This window comes from Arvicola amphibius, chromosome 17 (genome assembly GCF_903992535.2).
Source record: "Arvicola amphibius chromosome 17, mArvAmp1.2, whole genome shotgun sequence".
NCBI classification, from domain to species: Eukaryota; Metazoa; Chordata; class Mammalia; order Rodentia; family Cricetidae; genus Arvicola; species Arvicola amphibius.
Window position 1 is genome coordinate 18,414,112 of NC_052063.2, and position 19,035 is coordinate 18,433,146.

Sequence of the window (19,035 nt, forward strand, 5' to 3'; positions counted from 1 at the left end):
AGTGGGACAGAACTAATGGGAGATTACCAACTCCAGTTGGAATAGGACTGATGGATCATGCGACCAAACCCGTCTCTCTGAATGTGGCCAACAGCGGGGGCTGACTGAGAAGCAAAGGACAATGGCTCTGGGCTCCGATTCTTCTGCATGGACGGGCTCTGTGGGAGCCTTCTCAGCTTGGTCGATCACCTTCCTGGACCTGGGGGGAGTTGGGAGGACCTTGGTCTTAGCATAGAGTGGGGAACCCTGATGGCTCCTTGGCCTTGAGAGGGAGGGAGGGGAGGTATGGGTGGAGGGGAGGGAAGGGGGAGAAGGAGGGGAGGGAAGGGGGAGAAGGAGGGGAGGGAGGGGGGAGGAGGAGGGAAGGAGATGGAAATTTTTAAATATAAAAAAATAAACCATGAGAAAAAAAATTATTAGAGTAAGTTATCCTAGACAAATCTATGTTTTAAAATTCCTGTTGAGTAGTAAGGAATTGACAAATACATAAAAATCCAAGCAGTCTAGGGATTTCATAAGATACTTTATATTCATTATGGTTGTGTTATCAATTTATCTTCTCAAAATATACTGAGATTTGCAAACTTTCCAAAAAATTTATATCTGTTTTCATTATGTGTTTTCATGTAATTTAAGGAATCCAAGTACAATGTATTTATTTTAATTATTAATTTTGGATGAAATGTAATTATATCATGTACCACTTCCTAGCGCCTACCTCCCAAGAGCTTAACCCTCTTTTTAAAGTTTATGGTCTCTTTTTCTTTAATTGTTGTTGCATATAAGGATGGAAGGGGTTGTCACAGTCTATATTCCTAATATAGAAATACAACCTGCTCAGTACACATAATGCTACTTTTTCATATTTTTTTCCATATATTTCCAGGACTTCTCATTTGGCACTGGATAAATAAGTAGTGTGTTTTCATTAGAAAGACTATTCCTCACATGATCCTCATTCCTTAGTGGACTGTAATTCTTCGTGTAGGGTAGAGGCCTGTGAAATCTCCTCATTATCAGGTTAGCATGTCTACTTGTGTCCTCCTTGCTTAGGTCATGTTTAGGTTAGCAACCATGTTGGAAATATTTCATGAGTCTAGCACATTTTCTAGGGGACACATATTAGAGAGGTAAGTACGCATGAAAGAGAGGAAAATAATGATGGGAATGTCTGAACATGTCATAGGTCCTTATATTACTGTCTGTGTACTTGGAATTACATGTGATAAGTTTCTTTTTACATAGGTATTTTAATTGGAACTTTCTCATCTGAGTTAACAATTCTCTCCCCAATTGGTGCAATTAAATAGCAATTATCAAGACCTGTTAAAGATGGGTGCCAAGGAATTAAAGTTGGATTTGATTCCCAGAGGACCTGAGATCTGAATCATTTTCTGAAAGTGTCTTGCATAAAGATTAGCTTTGTACTGGAAGGTTCAGTGTAAACTTCAAAGGAACAGAAACGTTCAATCTTTCCACACAAGTATGATGTCTTGGAAGCACAACAATGACCCTCATGACATGATGATCCTAAGGGTGCGTTTGTGGCACTCATTTTGGCAGGAGACAATATAAATTACCTGGACTTAAGGCCAGCTCATCAGGAAAGAAACAATGCCTCGTTGCCGCGCACCGTGCCCCTGTGTCTGCTTTCAGTGCACTGGCACCCAGTTCGTAGGGCAAGGGGCAGGAGGTTAAAATACACAAACACATACAGACAGAGAGACAGAGACACTGGTCATCCTTGAATTCCCCAAGAATGCCCCCTTTATTGTGTTCAGGGGCAGATTATATAGAGATAGCCACGCCCCAGCCAAACCCACCAGGCACCACTCTCCTGCCATCAGGAACTCCTGAAGGTCTCGTGCTCAGAGCAGCTGTAGGCACTCAGATCAGGGGATTACAAGAAATTCAAGATCTGGGGTCTCATTGCTCCCAACACCTCGTGTTAGAAGCCTAAACAATTTCCTGGAGCTAGTGAGGTCATGGATCTTGAAGAAGAATTTACTACTCTTTTTTTTGCATTCTAAATATTTATGAATCCCTTAAACAAGAAGTTTGTGGTGAGGTTGTGTTTCCTTGAAACCTCAGAGAAGCTCATCTTTGAAGTCTCAGCAGCATGGTTTCTTTGAAGAGATTTAAACAATAGCAACAATAATGGACATGTTAACATGAGTGGGAGGAAGCTGACAGAGTTTCAACTATAGACAATGAATTATGGGAAACTGGTGATCCTGAGAGCGAGGGTATTGTTTTTCTCTAAGGACCAACTGGATGACACAGTTGATGATCCAATACCTAAGATCATATGTGTGTAGGTACCATTGTAGCTTCATACACACATACACACACACACACATACATACACACACAAACCACATACACACATATACACAAATGAATACAGATACACATGTTTGTATATTTATGTGTTTGCATGTATATATATATAAATATACATACATACATATATATATGCATACAGATAATTCAAGATCGGAAATTTCAGAGATGAGTGAATGAGAGGGGTTGAAAGGAAGAAAGGAAAAGGAATTATGGTATTTTTTTTAAAAAATCAATAGAAAATATCTTAAACAATAGACCAAAGTTCTAGCATTACCCTTGTTTTCTTTTAATTTTCTATGGTGGCTAGTGTTAACTATCAACATGACAAAAGATAGAGTAACCTTAGAAAGGAACCTGGGTGTACCTGACTGTCACTATCACAGATACATGCTCTGGAGACTCTGCTGACCATTGGTGACAAAATTCCCTAACCGGGATCCTGAGCTGTAAGAAAGTAAAAAGGGAATTGACAACGGCGATGAGCTTGAACTCTACAGCATGGACGGGTTCACTGTGAGCCTTGTCAGTTTGGTTGCTCACCTTCCTGGACTTAGGGGGAGCTGGGAGGACCTTGGACTTAACATAGTGAAGGGAACCCTGATGGCTCTTTGTCTTGGAGAGGGAGGGAGTGGGGGTATGGATGGAGGGGAGGGGAGGGGGAGAAGGAGGGGAGGAGATGGAAATTTTTTATAAAAAAAAAAGAATTAAAAATAAATTTTTAAAAAGGGAATTGAGCATGCATTCTTTCCTTCATTGTCCTCGTCCTGCTGCTGATGCAAGTGAGTAACTGCTCCAAGCTCGTGATGCTTTAACTTTTCTATCATTGTGGAGCATAACGGGAAACTGTGGAAAAATAAAAACCTGCTCCCTTAAGTTATTTGTCAGAATGATTTATCACCTTATCATGAAAACAATGTAGACAAATGAAACACTTTCTTTTATAATTGTTTCATAACTTTTGTATTTACAAAAAAAATACATTTCATAGACATCAGCTAACGGATCTGCTTGATGTAGTTTATTTAAATAGAACAATATTGATATCTCCCAAATTTGTACTAGATGATAAAGCAAGGTTTCTGACAGTTTTGACAGATCCTACTGCTCAGATAATAAAATCGCTATTTTCATGGATATTCTGCTTTTTTCCCTTGCCAAGAAATACAGGTTACAACACTTAATTCTCACAACCTAAACCTCTGTTGTACCTGGAGAAGGCATGTGACATCTCCTAGGCATCATGATTTATAGAAGACTCTTGTAAAAGTACCCATGAAAAGTTTTCTGTTTCCTTAGAAACATTAATTGAATTGAAAGAACTTCAACATCCTTTTTATTTAAACGGAGTTATTTTGCTGGACACATGATGATGTCTCATGCAAACGCCTTGAGAATCACAGATGCTGTGGTACTTAACTATTCCTATTCCAGGTCTCACTGTAACTATCTCATCTTTAAAGGAGAGAAGAAAAAGTGAAGGCAAATCCCTCTTTGATTTGATTAGGCCACTATTTGGGAGATTATCCTTAATGAAGGAAAAGAGAAATATTACAAGATAATATTTCATCACTCAGTTGTGCTTATCACTTACAAGTACTTCCTGCTATAATATATTTTATAGCATTGCCCGAATTTATCAATTCTTTGATTTCAGATGTTATGCAGGCAATCTGCAAGCAGTGATTATAAATCGATCACATCAATTACTGATTTAAAAAATATTTGTTTTATATATTTTTTTCTTTATTTTGTTTGCCTTTGATGGCTACTTTATTTTTTTTACTAAGTCTGATTAAATTTGATCCCAAGTAGACAAAAGTACTTTTATATTTTTTCTTTGTTTTCCTCATTTTTTTATTAAAATTTTCCATTTCCTCCCCTCCTCCTCCCCCTTCCCTCCCCTCCCTTCCACACATACCCCCACTCCCTCCCTCTCCAGGCCAAAGAGCCATCAGGGTTCCCTTCACTATGTTAAGTCCAAGGTCCTCCCAACTCTCCCCAGGTCCAGGAGGGTGAGCAACCAAACTGACAAGGCTCACATGTTGAGACTAATATTTCTTCTCTCTTTTCTCCCTCTAAACTCTCCCATACCCTACTCCTTGCTAATTTCAAATTTATTCCATCTTTTATCATTAATTGTTGTTACAAACATATGTATACATTTTTTCCTGAATACTGAAGCACAATCAGTAAGTCTCAGTCTGTCTAATCTTATTTGTATGTATGTTTTCACGTTTGACTGCTTGGTATTGGATAATCAACTGGTGTATTCTTCTATGGGGAAAACTATTTCTCTGATTCCTACCATTCCTCAGTTCTTGTGTAGTGTTGAAGTCTGCAGGTTTACCCTTGTCCATCTTAGTGTGTCAGCTCTTGTCTTGTTCCTATCATGTGAAGGCAGTCATTTTGTTTCATGCTAAATTATATATATATATACATATATATATATATATATACAGATTCTTACTTTAGAATATTTATATGAGAAGAGTAAAAAATCTGCTTATCTTGAATAATGAGATAATAGAATGTGAACGTAGATTATATTTCTCTAAAAGCAATTATTCAAATACTGTGATTTTCCTTTAAAGAAAAATATAAGTAACAGAACGTGAATTCCTGACTGAATATGTGTATCACTAGCTTGTTTTCTATACCTCAAGAAGTGCAACGAGATATGTAAATTGATTAATGTCCTAGTAATATAGTCTTCATGATTTCAGGAATGGAATTACCTTGGAGAGTATAGGGAATTCACATAATATGAATATTTTTACTATCATATTTTTTAATGACTGAAACTAATAGTTTAACATTATTGTCTTTATAATTCAAAACAAAATATGCCTTGTATAACCTCTCAGTAACCTATTTTTGAGAATATTTTATTAATTTCATGTTTTCTATATACTACCATGCCAAGAGTTATATCTATTGATTCTTAACAATTTTGTGATTCTTTAGGAAAGATTTTTTTTTGGTATATAAATTCTTATCAGTCTTTCTCATTATTTTTTTCTTCAAGTCATGATGGCTGAGGTATCTTTAATATGGAATTTGGAATGTTTGAAACATAATTTGCAAAATGGAGAGTGTTTCTTTCTGTTTGCAGCTGACAGATGATGGGTTTCCCCCCAAATGGGTTTTCCAGACTTACTTTCTGCCCATTTCTTGCAAAATAACTCCCCACCCTGTCCTCGGGCTACTTTCTGCAGATCCAGGAAGCAATCATGCAGCCATTAGCTTCAGCAGGCTTGGTGAGAGGCGCTCCATAAACCTTTGCATGGTCATTTTAATTTTATAGAGAGAAGGTCATAAAGCAGTCTAAACCATAAAAAAAAATCAAAGACTAGCATTCCTGGGCTTTATAAAGGCATAGTTTCCATTACTTGAATATTTCAAGATCTGAATAAATTTATTGAATATGTTATAACCCTGTTAAATTTCTGGATCATTAAGATGAGACCAGAACAATGAAAAATGTTCCATTATATTGCATAGGGAATTTCTTCTGCAAACAGTAAAAAAAATATTACTTTATAGTAATATATTTTTTAATTTAATTTATCATATTGGAATAATAGTTGCAACTTGCTTCCTAAAAGAGTATATCAATAATATATAATTTATTTTTCAAACTGTAGAAGAGTTTTTGTTTTATCATTTTGCTTTGGTTCAGAATAAGTTGTCTGTTTCATTGTCAAAGAAAGATTAAGGGTTAGAATAGAATTCATTTACAGTAAAAACCCTCTTCAGTAATGTAAGAAATCATATGACTTTGTAAATTTGCAAAGTCCTCATTCTTGATGCTATATGTATAACTCTATGTAGTTTAAATTGATGATAAAATATGTCTACATAATCAAGTAACTTCAAGTAATGATGCCAACTATATTTTCCTTTATAAAAATCGTCCTTAAATCCAACATTTCATATGCAATATAGAATAAGTATATTATAAAATAAATCATCAATAGTTGTTAATTATCAGAAAGCACATAGATCTAGAGTCATAGAGTCTATGGGGACTTTATATAATGTGAGGATTTTTATCTTCGTAACTTTTATCCATTGATTGATAAAATGTTAAACATTTTAACATTATAGAGTTTGTCTTTATAATTTGATATAAAATTTCCATTGTATATTCTGTTGGAAAACTACTTTTTGAGAAAAATTTAAAATTTTTTATACATTCTGTATAATAACATACCAAGAGTTACATCTATTAAATTTTAGCAATTTTATGATTTTTGGGCAGAATTTTTTTTACAATACTTTTGAGACATTATAAGGTGCTTCCATTTCTGTGAGGAGGACTTTGAACTTATTAAGTTTTCTATAAACTTACTTAATTTCAATTATTTTGTTCCAACTGTTCTTCATTTCTATTATTTTGGCATTTCCTATTTTACATCCAAAATAATTCCATGCATAAGGCCATTATTTTTGTTTTGTTTTCTTTTAACACATCTATCAAATACTATACAAATATCTATGAATGTTTTTTACCTTAACCTGTAAAATTTGATTCCATATGGTTAATATTGTATAGCTACTATTTACATATAGTACAGGCAGACATGATAGCCTGATGTCTCTTAGTTTATTTTTTTAATGCTTTATAGTTTTATATTTGTTTGTGGTATTTTACCCATTAATCCACTTACCATTTCTCTTCCCTCTTTTTCTCCCATTGAAGAGTTCCTTTTAAGAGTTTTTTCTTCTGCATTGCTGTGACAAATGAGAAGTCAACCATCAGACTAACTGATTTATAGTAACAGTACTAAAATTTTATCTATAAGTTATTAAGTTTTCTGTAGTTAGACCTCTTGGGATGCAACAGCGTTTTGAAGGGGCAGCAGCATTATCTTTGAACTCATGCTTCTTTAAAAATAAATCTGATACTTTAGACAAGAACTTGGGAAATTCAAGTGCTAGTCCTATCCAAATGTTCACCTAAGCAAGTCTTTGATTCCTGCATGTGTGAACTAGATTCGTACTTATTAATGTGCTTTCTTTAAGCATATGATAAATTTACTTTACTTTATTTTCTATAATTTTGGATTTTCATGCACACATATATTTACTCAATTATTTACATTTATTTTCAGAAGTGATTTATATTGCTAGTCATTTTATTTAAATAGTTACATTTATAACCCACTAAACTTCTCAAATTAGAAAGGTAGAATTACAGAATTTCTTATGCCTTGCTAATATTCTATTGCCTAATTTACATATCTATCATCTTTACAGTAATACATCATCCCTGTGAAAAAGAGACACTTTTCAGAGAAATTTTGTAGAAATTCAAAATATAAGCACAACTCTACTGGGGTTTAAACTATAAACATTCACAAATTATATTGTCTCTGTGACAAAAAATAAGAATGCTATCATACCAAAAAAATAAAGAAGATAGAGGAAGAAGAAAAAGAAAGAAAAAAGGAATCTAACACTAGAATATTATTATTAATAAAAAGAGGGAAATTAGGTATTCCCTAAAATAGGACATAAAAAATTGTAAAATTTACAAATTAATTGTAACACATTATTTGTTTTAAATTTGTATATAAACATTTGTGATTTTATAGTCACAAAGAAATTGATTTTGTCAACATTAACCTTTGATGAAATGGTTTCTAATTGTTCCAAATAAACACCCTACCTTAACTTCTGTCTGATATCATTCTATTTACAGGTAATTATTTTCACAGCTAATTTTAGGAAGAGAACTCAATGAAAACTATAACATTTTCTAATCATTAGCACTTAGTATCCTGGAAACTTCCCTATTTAGTGAAAGACACTAGAGAAGAAAGTCTGTTCTCTTCTTGTTCTCGGGGAGAGGTGGGTATCTTTCTGTAAACTGAGTAGTTTTTTAGTCAGACACAGTGCAAACCTGATCGTTTTGGTGCCTTTCCAAAGATGTAGGTAATAACCCTATTTTCTGGTATTTAATATACCAGAAGATTGTAATTTAAGTCCATGATAATTGAAATACAAAGCAAAGTTTATTTGTTGAAGTCTTAGCAGGTAAATAAGTTGATAAAATACTTACTGCACAAGCATTAGGACCTTAATTCCTTCCCCAGTAGCACATACTGGCCATCCGCCTAACTTCACGGATGAGTCCTACGTTGTACTAAGAGACCTCGTTTCAAAAACCAAGGGACAATTCTAAGGATATGCACTCGAGTTTGCCTCTGGCCCCTACATGTATGTATAGACACTGAAACGAGAACACAGAAGCATGCACTACATACACATTCACCGGAAAACACACCATGTTTATGAATATATTTTCTACACTCTTTTTGAAGCTGTGAATGCCCCGATTTGCAAAAGGGTATTACTGTGTCTTCCAACTCACAGAACTGCTTTTAATGCAATGTTATTTAGCAAGAAAACAATAAAAGTTAGGAACACATTTTTCTTTTATATCCATGACTCTCCCCTAGAATTTTTTACAATTCAGAAATAGCAAGAAAAATAAAATTCAATGAACATGTGGTTGAGGTTGCATGCTTATTTATTCAAATCATTCTGGAATTCTTTTTCTTTTCTCTTTCCTTTATACAGGATACCATGTTATTAGCAGGCTTTTTCAGTAAAGACTTGGGGATGTTCCAAGGCAGGTGAAAATGTGAAAGCACAGACCACATTCAAATTTGCCTGAAATCCTAAAATAAAAATATAGTTGTGGCATCAAGATACCTCAATAAAGATTGGCTATACCCTTAGTAAAAACCAATATAATAAATATCTCATGCATAAACCCAAGCTCTGCGTGGTATGTATAATAAGGTACACAAAGCTCATGGAAATATTTCTTTGAAAATGTCGCCATAAAGGAAAATTCATTGTCAGCAAACTTTTTATTTAAGAGCAATTGATCTCTATTAGAAAATTTTAACTACCTTTTGAAGGTTTGGTCAACATGTATATAATTGCATATATGTAATGAAATTGGACATACAAATAGTCCTACAACCATGACAAATACAAGGCAATAAAAGTTGTCAATATCTTCAATGCTTCTTTTGTCCCTTTGTTTTTTAATGGTTTTATTTGGGGTACTACTTAATCCAAGATCTAGCTTTCAGAAAAACTTGATATATTGTATTGCTAATTATCACAATAGACCTGCAGGTTTATTAAAGGATTCTAAAAGTTCTTTAGAGGTTGTGTGCTTGGGATAGGTGTAGTTTTGTACCCACTGACCGACTCCTCTCCATGTCTCCAGTCTGGGCAACCAACAATGCTTGCTTTTGTAAAGCTATCTTTTATACATACCTCACTGATGTGGAGTCATGTAGTGATTGCTATTATTTAATTGCTATTGTTTTAATCTGTTATCATTTTACTTTTAGTGTTTGTGTGAACTTAGGGACATTTTCTCCCTACCTGTGTCAAATATACCATTTACATTTTCCTTTTTTAAAATTATAGTTACATCATTTTCTATATCCCTTTCCTCCTTCCAATTGCTATCAATAACCCTTATATCTATCTTTCCATTTCATGCCCTCTTTTATAATTGTTTCTACATACATACGGGTACTATATATATATATATATATATATATATATATATTAGGATTATATATATATATATAATTCTAAGTACAAAAAAAGAGCCTGCTTTGTCTATAGGTTAACCTATATGTATGTTTTTAGCGATGGTGATATAGTTTGGATAATCAGCTCCTATGCTTTTCCTGAGGAAGACTATATTGCTTGCTCTTGAATTCTTCAGTTCCTTGAAATTCTTTGTGTAGGGTGGAAGTCTTTTAGGCTTTCTTCTGTCAACATTAGCATGTAATTGTTGTGTTTGTTCAGCTCATGGGTATGTAGTCATTTTGTGATTTTTTTTATTAATAGTGCTGAGTCTGTACATAATGTGGATGGTATAGATATGTAAACAATACTAATTCTTCTATTTCCAGTTAATAAATTTTATATTTTTTATTTTCAGAATCTCAATATATTTGTACAGTATCTATATTTGATTGACTAATCAAATTTTTTATATCAGTGATAAAGTTGGTAAAAATATTTTTATGCAAAAATGGGATTCCTGAAGTTATAGCCTAAGGTTAAAAATATTGACCACTCTTTAAGAAGACCCAAGTCCTTTTCCCTGTACATTGCAACACCCAATCGTCTGTAAGTCCAGCTTCAACGGATCTAATCTCCTATTCTGGCCTCCGTGATCATGAGATAGGTACATGTTGTACAAACATGAACATAAGCAAAACACTTATATGCTAAAATAAACAATAGTGATTTAATTTAAAAATACAAAAAGAGGAGAGATGTCAATTGATACAGAAGACATCGGTCTTAACATCATTTGTGTAGATGCAGACCGTCCTTGGAATCAAAGCTGGAATGTACAGTTATCTGTCATTTGATATGTGCAAGAAGTACGCTTTATCCTTAGCCTTACGGAAGACAGTGAGCATAAGATGCTTCTCCACATTTGTCAAAACAAGCTGTACCCCACACTGCAATCACACCAAACTACATATGTTTCCTGAATATCCTTCCAGCTCACGCTGGGCCTTCTGCCTAGAATCACATTCTCTCTGCTCCCACCCACAGCACATATGATATAAATTTCTGTATCTTGTAAATAGAGATTCCTCTTTGTATATTGTTTACTTCGTGGAAGATGCAAACTTTAAACTTCTTAGCAAGAAACTGCAAGTTTATATCAAATGGACAGCAAATACGCAAATAAATGAAATACTGGCAATATGTCAGAGAAACACTATTCAGATATTAGAGATATACCTTCCTTAAAAGACATTTTGGGGTTTGATAGCACATAAAGATGAAATAATGAGAGAGCAGAAATGCTTTCAATTATACATACTTTATAATAATATGCTTTGACTTTTTTAGAACAAAATCTGTTTTGCTCTGTTGAGAAAAACTACATAATGCATACATGCATATGTGTTGGCAGAGAGACAGATATAAATGCACAAAATGTCACGGTATACTTGCATATATGCATACCACAAAAATAATCTTCTAGCATTGATAAGATTATATAGTGTTTATTGACACAATCAAAGGATTCTTGTAATTTGAAAAAACACAACAGAAAGTGTAAATGAACAGAAAATTTTAAACTGTTCAAGAAACTTGCATTCTGTAACATTTGTTTTTAAAATTATATCAATAACTTAAACCTGTGCTTATAAATATGATAAATTGCTTGGCTAGTATATATATATATATATATATATATATATATATATATATATATATATATAAAACAAAAAGAATTGGATAGTTAAAATAGCATAGGCTTTTAGAGGCAGGGATTCCAATGTCAACCTGAGGATTTAAGTTAGTCCAAGGTGAGGGATTTGATCCAATCTAGACTTGTGTGACCTTCATTGAATCTCAAGTAGGACCTGTGCATAAGAAAAATTCAATAAGACACTGCAGCTCACGTAAAGATTAGTTCATACATTGGTAGCTCTAATTTTTCGACATCGATAGTTAAATACACAACTTCATAAAGACTTTAACTTGGAAAATAAACTTATTTCAGAAAGCAATCTTGTTGATTCATCACTCAAGATTGTATGGGCTTTGGGACTAATTCAGCAGATCCAAACATTTAAGATAAAGTATTCACATTTCAGATAAAGTAATGCCTCTACATATCTACTCATGTTTAGCTAGATTTTCTTAATACTTTTATTTCTTAGTAGAAATGTGAACAGTTAGCTTTTATGTTTTTCCTTTTTCATACAGAATTATAAAGGTAAAAACAATCAAGCATGTTAGATAATAAATGTCCATACATTAACACAAAAGTAGTACGCCAATTTACTGAGTAGCCTTCGAAAACTATTATATTACAGGATTAAAATACGGCAAAAAGCTTTGCAGGTTATTTTTAGTGTTTGTGGCGGTAGTGGAATTGTGAAGCTTGAGAAGCATGTAATAAGAAGAAGCAAAAACTTTTATATCAAAGCTGGACAATACAACAGGAGGAAAAAAGATGCAAAAACAGGCAAAAGAGTCAGAAACTAATTTGTTTTCATAGTCAGGAGTCCCATAAAAATACTAAACTAATAAATATAATATATACCCAGAAGAATTAGTATAGATGCATGTAGGTCCTCTGTTTCATTTTCTGTGAGCTCGCTCATATTACTTTGCTTACATGATTCAGAAAACCATATGGGACTGGGTTCCATGAAGTTGAGCTGTTAGCCAAGGGAGTCCCATGGAAATCCCCCAACAACCCAGGCTGATGCTAAGATGAAGGGTTACTCTCTGTAAACTGATAGTTGGGTCTCACATCCTAGGTCAGCATCCACACAACTTAGTGAACACAGAGGAATTAAGCTGATGCCTACATAGACCCTTCTCCTCTATGTTCTAGTCTCTTTGGTGTGGGAAGCTACTCTGCAGAGGAAAAAAATAGAAATGTGGATAGCAAGACAGCCATAAAACCTTTGACCTACACTCTGTCCTGCCTGCAAAATTCATTATGGCAATGGTGGCACAGAACTTGTGAATGTAACCAACAAATATCTTATTTGACTTAAGGTCCATGACAGCAGAAGGAACCATACACAATTCTACTTAGGCAACCAAGAACCAGAGACTAGACTATGTAATCCAGAGACCCAGGGTATAAACAAACATGACTGGCCTAAATAGGTTTTAAAAAGTCAATAAAAAGTTTCCTAATGATATTCATACATCTAGTAAATGTAAGAAAGGCTTCCTCTGGCAGGAACTGGGAACAAATGCAGAGAACCCAAAATGAGACATTACCAAAATTATGTCTAAATTGGAAGTCTCCATCGAAGCCCTTCCCTCACAGCTCAGAAAATCACATGGAAGAAGAGGCAGAATGATTGTAAGAATCAGAGGGAATGAAGGACACTCGGATTTACATTCTTTTAATTATGTCTTCATCCTGAAACACCAGGGTTGTATCCACAAATATATTCTCACAATTCCACTTCTACCATTTACTTTATGCCGTGGATTAAATTTTGTATTGTTACTCTTATTTCCCAACTAACACATTGAGTAGAATTTTTTCTAACATATTCTTTTAATTATGCGATGCTTTTTTTATAACATCATTTTAAGATCTTATTGTTTTAATCATGTTTTCTCATTTCATCCTTTATTATTTATATGCCTCATTTTGTTAAAAGCACATTAGCTGATAATCCCTATGCAATGCTAAGCTTCTTATATTCTATTAGAGCAGTTCCATTCCTTCACTTTATTGACACATGGTCTTAGATTTCAGATAGGGTCTGAAATTTGACAGCTGACTTTAACTTTTAGCTTCTTATAATTTTTTTAAATTTATTCATTTAATTATTTTGTATACAATGTTCTACCAGCATATTTGCCTGAATGCCAAAAGAGAGCACCAGATCTCATTCTAGATGGTTGAGAGCCACTATATGTTTTCTGGGAATTGAACTCAGGACCTCTGGAAAAGCAGCCAGGGCTCTTAACCTCTGAGTCATCCCTCTCCAGCCATCTTTTATCATATTTTAAATGTTCATATATTTAGAAAAGTGAATGATGCTTCTTTCTGCAGAATGGTTTTAAGAAGCAATCCCCGATATTAAAAAGATTGCTTGCATATCATACAGTTTCTTTTCAACTCACCCTCTTTTTTTTATGTTCCAGACTTTCTCCTTCCTATCCTAGAATGGCCCAATAGCATCCAATTCCAGCTGAGAAATTTCAGCTTGTTTAGGAGCAAGCAATCAGAAATTCTTTTAGAGATAGGTTGACTAATTTATTTATAAAAATACCAGAATGACTTTCCATTTTATTCTAAGGTCTAAACTTACTATTAGATTTTCCAGGTGCCACATGACCTCACTGGCCTTATTGACTAATATTTTGAATTATCTCATGATGAAACAGTTTGTCAGCAAGAATAATAATTCTCAGAGGCTTTATCTATTGTTTCCATATGTGGAAATGTCATTGTGTTGTATAGCTCATATTTGATTCCTTACTTCTATAAAGTTCATTCATATATGAGAAAATAAAACCTTCCCTAGACACTGAATATGAAATAGTATTCTTCCTTAAGATGTCATATATCACATAGTTGCTTATAAGTAGTCCACGATATATATTTTCATCTAAATACATATGTTTGTGCTTTATGTAAGTCCCTAGTCATGTTTTTAAAAACCAAATTAAGTGCTAAAACCTTTGAATGGCATGTATAAAACCTTGAGTTCGAGGTCCCATATCTTTACTACCAAAAGAAAAATATCTTTGAATTCTAAAATATCATAAACTACTACATATTTTCTTGTGGGTAGGATAGGGTTAGTATTACTATGACTTAGATTATTACATAGATTTAGGTTATCCTAAATCTATGAAGTTTTTAAATTAGTTCATCAATAACATACTAAAATTATAAACAGAATTTTGATTGTAAAGTAGAGGTGTTCAATACATTTGAAATTCTATCACTGCTGACAAAAACTTTTTCTATCAAAAGTAAAAATACTGTCAGAACATGTGGAGGATATTTGGAGCCCATGAATTGCACAGAACAAAATGTACAAGAATTCTATAGAAATACACAATCAACAGTTCAACTACAGTTTGACAAAGCTGAAGGAAGTCTGAATATTGACCTCCTGTTTCAAAGAAATTGTCTGTATTAGCACTCTTTGCATTCTAATTATAACAGAGTTGAACAGTTTTCCTAATTGTTATAGCACAGATTTTCATATTTTGTAATCTATTGAGTAAGAGAGGTGCTAGAATAACAGTTCTCTGCAATGTGGCTCACTGTTATGTTCAGGTAATGAACATCAAAGGTAGGTTCTGCATTGAGAAGAAAAAAAAAGCATTTGTTGCTACCAAGTTCTCTTTCTGATGCTCCTAACATGAACTTAATCAAGGAAGTTCATTTTTGGCATAGTTGATGTCAGCCCTCAGTTTCCAGGATCATTTCCAGAACAAGAACATTTAGTTACTAGAGAAGTACTCATGGCCTAGTGTCGATTTGATCCTCATCCTTAAAGTCCAGAGCAAAATGACAAGTAAGCACAAAGATGCCGGAATTGTTGCTTTAGAGTGTAAACTTGACAGTATCCACAAAGCCAAGAGAATTGGTCATCCACCCAGGCCTGAACTGGCGATGAACAGAGATGGCGCCCCTCCCTCATCCATTCTTCTGGGTATGTGGGGGCCACAATAAGTCAGGAGCTTGCCTGGCTCCACGGGTGCCCAGAAATCAGGTACCATCATTCAAAGTACTGAGGTCTCTGGGTCCCGGTATGGGAGAGAAGAAAGGAAACAACGACCTGCTATCCCTTAGGGCTTGGTTGGGGAGTGCTCAACCAGGCACTACCTGTGACCCAGCTGGGTACTTGGGCACTATTGTGGTAAGAAAACAAGGTGGACAGGTAGAAGAGAGGGAGAGGCAGAGTGGTTTGGGAGCTGGGGAGAGAGACAGACCTTGAGAGGTGAGGGTGTTGAGGAACCAGCTGACATGAATGGCCAGCTGGCCCCTGACGTCCTGAGCAATGCCTGGACCTGAGCTGGGACTAAGAGTCAGGTCTTGATTCAGGGCACTCAAGCAGCCAGTGAGACTTGTGTTGATATCTGTGGCTCCTGTTATCACTGGGAACTGTGTAGGGACCTGTGGTAGAGCCACATTGGTGTCTGAAAGCTATCCTGCCATAGGGGCCATGCCATTCTGGGTGGCCTTCACAGCCACAAGCAGCTATAGTAACAACTTTGGTTGCTGCCAAGGACCCTGTCTGGGTCCATGGTTCTGCATAGCCAGGGTCTGTGTTGATGTCTCTGGCTCAAGGTACCACTAGGGCCCACATAGATACCTAGGCTCTGACCTGGAATCTGTGACCATGTGTTTGTCTGAGGGGTTTGCTGCTGTTGGTGCCAGGCTGATTTGGGTGGCCAGTGTATCAACTGAGATCATTGTATCATTCAAATACGGGCTGTGCAGAGGGCCATGTCTGAGCCCGTGACCCTATGGCAGCCAGGGTCTTGGTTGATAGCTAAGGATTTTGTTATCACCGAGGGTCATGATGAGAACCAGGGTCTTGTCTGCCACCTAGGACAACGTCGTTGTCTGAGAGCTATGCTTTGTGGAGGACGATGCTGATCTGGGTGACCAATGATGCATTCTAGAGACTAAGATTTTTGGGCATGAGACTCTGCCTAGAGCCACGTGCATCAAATTCACCAATACACACACACACATATGTGTGTGTGTGTGTGTGTGTGTGTGTGTGTGTCTTGTTCTGAACATCCATCTAATGACGATTTAATATGATTCAGAATTACCTAGGAAACAAATCTCTGTACATGTCTGCAAGCATTTCTAAAGAGGTTTTATTAAAGTAAGAAGACATTTACACATTAAAAGATTAACAAATGTGAACAACATCATTTCATGGTCCAAGTTTGGTGTTCAACTAAACTGAAGGAAAAACCCAGAGGATGATCACCTTTTTCTGTGGCTTCTCAGCTGCTAAAACAAAGTGGCCAGTGACGTCATTCTTATTATTCTTATAGTTAATATAATATATGAGAAGTCACTTTCTAAGATAATACTAACTATAATAAGTATATATCATATTTTTGCCTTTGTAATTAAAATATCTGACAAAATGGCATAAAGAAAAAAATGGTTATTTGATTCATGTTAACACAGGTGCCTGTCCATCATGGTGTGTTGGTGGACATTTCTGTCCTGCCATCCAGCTCCAAATAATCACACAGGGGCCTATTATTACTTATGAATGCTAATTTAGTTAATAGCTTAAGTTTGTTACTAACAAGTTCTTATATCTTAAGTTAACCTGTATTTCTTATCAACATTCTTCAACATGAAGGGACCTTTATTCCATATGGCATGTTCATCTTTCTTCTCCCTTCATCTCCTAGTGACTCTGCCCTTCTTCCCAGAGTTATTTCTGTCTAGCTCTCTAGCCTAACCTCTTCCTGCCTAGCTCCTTGCCAGTTAGCTCTTTATCTTAAACCAGTAAGGGCAGCATATTTTCACAGTGTACAAATAGATTGTTCCACAACAATGGTATGGAAAGCAAGAGAGAATAGTTCTAACCATGGTAGTCCATGAAGGATAGAAAGGGACTGTGCTGGAGAGGACAGAACAGGTTATGGTCCCCAATGATATATTCCATGGATACCTACTTCTGCTAACTAAGCCTTACCATGCATGTGCTTTTTGTTACCTCCAATAATGCAGTTCTATCATGAATCTGTTGAAAAACCGAGTCATTTATTATGTCTGAGAGCTCATGATATAATTCCAAATGCACCATTATTGACACCTCGAATAGAGTGTTTTATTAATCTCTTAGGTCTTTCTCAATCTATTCAAATTAACAATAAATATTAGACGTTAAAATAATTTCATATTAACCAGAAATGAACTGTGATTGATCATGATAACATACTAAAATTAATTGCTAAATATTTGATAAAAAATGAGATACATAGCCTTATAATTATACCCCATTAATTACATCTCAATTCCAAAATGACACAAATCTCTATGGGGAAACATGGCAGGCATCATTTTTAAATAGTATATCAAAGTCACTATTATCCTTAGCAGAACAAATACTTATCATGCTTATCAATAGGTTTTAAGATAAATAAAAATATTGCATTTCAATTACTACTTATGATTCCAATTGAGAGACATTCTATTAATAATAAAATCAGTCCAGAAAGAGGATCAGCAGATCCTAACCTTGGTGCTTACTGTGTTAACCTCAAGCCATGAGATTCATTTCCAAATCACACAGTAGACATGGAGAATCAGCATCCAACCTTATCTTCTGATGCTCTCGAATATTCTGTGAAGCACATTATGATCCACATCCATGCACATATATGCAAACACATATCTACACATAAACAGGAGACACAAACATTAAAAAAAACTAAACAAAAAACCACGGCTTACAGAAAACCAAAGATTGATTCACAAGGTAAAACTGAAAGGTTTTAAACTAAAGAGCAATAAATAGTCTTAAAATTAATTGGAATGTATTCACTTAGACACTGTTCAGAGACCAGCAAACAAAGGTCAATAGCACACTTGACTATAAGGCATTATTAAAGGACCAGTAAAAACGCTCAGAAAATCATGCTGATTATGTTTTCCTAACCCTGTCCTGAGACTTAACCTATGACTACAGGCATGCTATGCAATTCTGTCAAAAAAAAAAAAAACATATCACCAGCCAGGCACGTGGGAAATAACTTATTTAGTATTTAGGGTTAAGTCACACAGGGGTTCCAACTTTCCTTGGGGTATTTCAAAAACTTTTTCATCCGTATCTCCATATACAGGAAGAACAATATATCAATGATATAGTTATATCAGTTACATATATGAATATATAAATAGAACTTATATAGATGTAATTCATAATTTTATATAGATGTATTCCTAATATTTCTGCATATATTTATTCATTCATGCATTATATATAGTACATCTCTGTATTTATATAGGTATGAGTAACTATAAGAATAGCTGTGTAACTGTATAGAGACAGAGAAGTAGGGATTAATGAAGTAAAGCAAAATGCTATAAAGGATCAATCAAACAACTGGGGAATCTAGACAAAAGGTGTGTGGAAC